Here is a 4,310-nt window from a genome sequence, read left to right as displayed (position 1 = left end):
TTCAGAGAAGTAAAAGAAAAAAAAAACACAAAAACCTGTAACACTACAACACTGCAGGGTTCTGATTTTCCCAAGGTCATTCCTTTCTTAAGTGGCATATCTGAAATTTGTACTTACGTCTTTCAGATATACTCTATATGATTGCCAAGACCATGTTAATGACAGAAATAATCTATGGTGACTTGTATCAGATCATGCTGGCTGGTTATGAAAATATGAGCAATCCTACACACACATTGGTTTAATTTCACAAATTTGTACCACTTTTTCTAAGTGAATGACTTCCATTGTAGGTAAAGCTTCCCACATAATACTTGTGAATAATAGGTCAGTTATCTCCCCAGGAAGTTCCCCTAAGGAATTGAGAGTGACCTGTTTGAATAGATTTCCACAGTCATCACTTACCGGTTACATCAATTAAAGACTGAGTTCTCTTAAACACTTGAAGGCCTCATAACCACTCCTAAGTTGCACATCACCACAGTTTCTATAAGGACTGGGCAGAAACAAAGTACCATGAAATTTGGTTTCTTCCATCTTGGGATAATGGCCCAACTTTTGGCAAGAGTCCCAAGTCTGGCATGTGTTGGTTGGCCTCTGCATCAATAGCAGAATTCTTTCCTTTATGTTCAGCTGATGATCATGGATGTGTCATGAATTAGTAAGGTGGTGAATCCATGTAGTGATTGTGGCTACTTGGACAATGCAACCTTGATCAGCAGTATAATTCTAGCTAGTTTCATCAGAGAATGTACACTTGGCATTGCTATATACAAAAATGGCTGCAATAGTTCAATTAGCAGCCTGAATTTGTTTTCACACTACATGGCACCAAAGAAATGTGTCTTTAATCTGACAGTCCATAGTTTTTCAAGTGGCTGGCTAAATCTCTAGCCTTTTGCAACAGGTCAAAAGTCAGTGAAAGTGTAGCAAGGTTTATCAAGGGTAGTATTTGACTGATCCTGGGAATGGCTTCAGATCTGCTCACTGAGTTGACCACCCGCATCTCTTTTGAGTTTGGAACAGGTGGCAGTGAGGTTGAACACCTGCAGAAGCCTTGTACACACCATCAGCTTTCAGTTTAGCAGTGACAGTAAATCAGGTTCAGGTATTTTGAGAAATCTCAGCTACATGAGGACTCATTGGGTGGTTGAGTAGACAGCTTTTCTTCTGGTATTGGAATGGGGAATAAAGTATCCCCTTTGCCTTTTGCCATGTTTATACGTTTTCTGAGGCCTCCCCAGCCATGACTGTGGGTCAATTAAACCTATTTCCTTTATACATTACCCAGTCTCAGGTACTCTTTATAGCAGTGAGAAAATGGACTAATACAGAGTCCATGACTAAAAAGACAAGGTGTACTCAACAGACAAGGTGTACTCAACACGTCTCTCTTGTCAAGTGGAAATGGAATATTTATCCTGCCCACAGCAGAATTTTGGCTTTACATGAGAAAGTGGCAGCTGTATCATAGTTTCAGGAGGGACTAAAGTTAATAATGACATAAAAGTACCATCCCAAGAGTGGATATAGATTCTTGAAAAGAAAGTGTTGTTTATAATTTCAAGAATCCCCCATGTGAGACCTCTATTAATCAGGAGATACTGATTGACAATGTCCCTCACAGGGTCTCCCCACCATCTGCTCTAATTCCTACTTCATTCTGAAGAGCTGAGTCTAATTCTTGTTCTTGGAGAAAGTGTCTTGAGGCAATTTGGCCAATTTTTCTGGTTCTGCAAGGTCACCATTGGCTCCACAGAGCATCAGAGATATAGTTATCAGCATGGGTGTGGGAAAGAAGTATTGACAAATGTTGTATGAGGAAGCTGTGGGAGATGCAGCCTTCCTCTACTGTTTCCAATAGACTTATTGGTATGGGTAAGATAAATGGTGATCAAATCATCATCAGAACCCTCTCAAGAGGATAGAAAACCAACCAGTTTGGAGTTAAAGCAGAACATTGTCTTTCACAGGGAAGACTCACAGGGCAATTCTGAAAGGCAAAATATTCATATTTCATGCTCACTTTGGCAGCACATGTACTAAAACTGGAACAATATTGAGAAGATTAACATGGTTCCTGTGCAAGAATGACACAAAAATTCATGAAGCATTCGTATTTTTACTGAGACAGGGTCAATTCTGCACATATCAATATTAATCTTGAATGTAAATGGACTACATGCCCAAATTAAAGGGCACAGAGTGGCAAGCTGGATAAAGAAGCAAGACTGAATGGTATGCTGTTTTCAAGAACCCATCTCTTATGCAATGACACCCATAAGCTCACAGTAAAGAGGTGGAGAAAAATCTACCAAGCAATTTGAAAACACAACACAGCAGGAGTTGCTATTCCAATTTCAGGCAAGATAGATTTTAAACCAACAAAGATTTAAAAAAGACAAAGATGAGCATTACTTAATGGTAAAGGGTTCAATTATTTCACTGCAAATTATGTTCTCAAGGTTCATCCGTGTTGTGACATCTGTCAGAATTTTCTTCCTTTTCAAGGCTGAATAATATTTCATCGTGTGAATGGACCACATTTTGCATATCCATCCATCCAGCCAGCCAGCCAGCCATCCATCGGTGAGCATTTGGACTGCTCCCAAGTCTTAGCTGTTGTGAATAATGGTGATTTGCATTGTTTTATATAGCAGAACTTACAGAAGGGATGAGAGAATTTTGATTCACTGGCCCTCTCTTCCATGGACATTCTAGGCTCAGAAGATTGGACTACTAATAGACAAAAGCTGAGAAAACACTTTTAAGTGTGTCTTGAGATGCCTGTTGGCTTCTCAGCATTTTACTGAACCTGCAATTTAAAATGGCCTCTTCTACCTGCTGATGCAAACAGATGCTCAAAAAGTAGAATAGAGCAAGTTCACCTGTTTTTTTGTGGCTGAGATTCATTCTGTGTATTTTTAAGCACAAGCAGATGCACCCTTGCTACAAGATAAACCAGAATTCTTCATGGCCAGGTAGTCTGGACCTCATTTAAAGGTACCTACAGTAAGTCAAATACCAAAGGGACTTTTTACTAGGAGTTGTACTCTACAAGGTGGTTCTGGATGACAGGATTATAGAGGGGGCCTCTGTTGCTTATGTTATACTCTACCTACAGAAACCTGTGCAATTTCAGAAACAGTGGCCTGCCAGGGGTGGGGCATCCAGGGTCAGTGAACTCTACTTATCGGGGCACTGCTGTCAAGGATCACTTGGAATCCCTTGGGAAGGACAGTAGGGAGAACATTTTCAGGGATACATACCTGAAGTTACCTGTGCTTCTCCTCTGTGTAGTGAAAACAGTGAAGTGTATAGGAGGATGTCTGTGAGTAGTCCAGCTTAGAGAATTTGACTTTGGTGTATTGGAAAGGCAAACCCAGAAATAATTAGTGGTATATTTAACATATTTATTAGGAACCAAAGCCAAGAATCCTAGTTGTTTAATGTCACATCACTTTTTGAGATCATTTCTACAAAATCTATTTTTTTTTTTTTGTTTTCTGTAAATATTGTGTACATAATCAATGTCACACTTGGCAAAAATGAACAAATAATTTTATTATTTAAATAACTTCAAACTGATATTCTGTATAGGCATTTTCTTATCATTGTTGAACATGATAAATTGCTGTTTATTCCGTTTTCTTTCAGTTCTAATAAACACACGTGCTCCTTTTTGTATGCTTGTAACACATTTAATGTTCTTTTAATCAAGAATGATTAAGTGAAATTGCAGGATTTTCATCTGATCTGTTCAGGTTCTGAATTTGAGGAGATACTTTTTTTTCTTGTTTTCATTATTTTGATTAAAAAATAAATCTTCATTAAATTAATCGTTTGTTGTATCCTGTATGCTAAACTTAGCTTGGTCATGTTTAAGTAAAATCTAGTTTCTTTCATTTTTTTCATTTAAATAAAAATAAATAAATTACCATTCTAAAGAGTTTATTTTTTCAACTTGTTTGGCTCTTCACTTTTATGTATACTATTATGATGTAAAAGTGAAACTCACTTTCAATCATCTGAAAGACTGTAATTGTTTTCCCAATATAAGAAATTACATTTTCACCAAAATATATTAATGTAAAAATAACTAAAACTTATTTTCCAAAAAGTTTTATCTTGAAATTAAAATGCAAAATATAACTTATACATTATAATTTTCAAAACTTAATTCAAATCATTGTATTAAACTGAACATTTTAATGTTCTCATTTAATTAAATCCTATTAAACATTTAATAAAATAATGTTCTTTTACATATTACATGAAAGTGAAGTATTCATATAATGTTAAGTCTAGAC

At 36.7% G+C, this 4,310-nt stretch overlaps 1 non-coding gene across 1 annotated transcript; it reads left to right on the top strand.

The window, feature by feature from the left end:
* The first annotated feature begins 2,018 nt into the window (after positions 1–2,018).
* Positions 2,019–2,125, top strand: LOC115892069. The gene has a single exon (XR_004051965.1). It is a non-coding gene; the product is annotated as a U6 spliceosomal RNA (small nuclear RNA).
* The last annotated feature ends 2,185 nt before the right edge of the window (positions 2,126–4,310 follow it).

This window comes from Rhinopithecus roxellana, chromosome 1, assembly GCF_007565055.1.
Source record: "Rhinopithecus roxellana isolate Shanxi Qingling chromosome 1, ASM756505v1, whole genome shotgun sequence".
Lineage (NCBI taxonomy): Eukaryota > Metazoa > Chordata > Mammalia > Primates > Cercopithecidae > Rhinopithecus > Rhinopithecus roxellana.
Note: the sequence above shows the minus strand (reverse complement) of the source record. Positions and strands in the feature narration are given on the sequence as shown.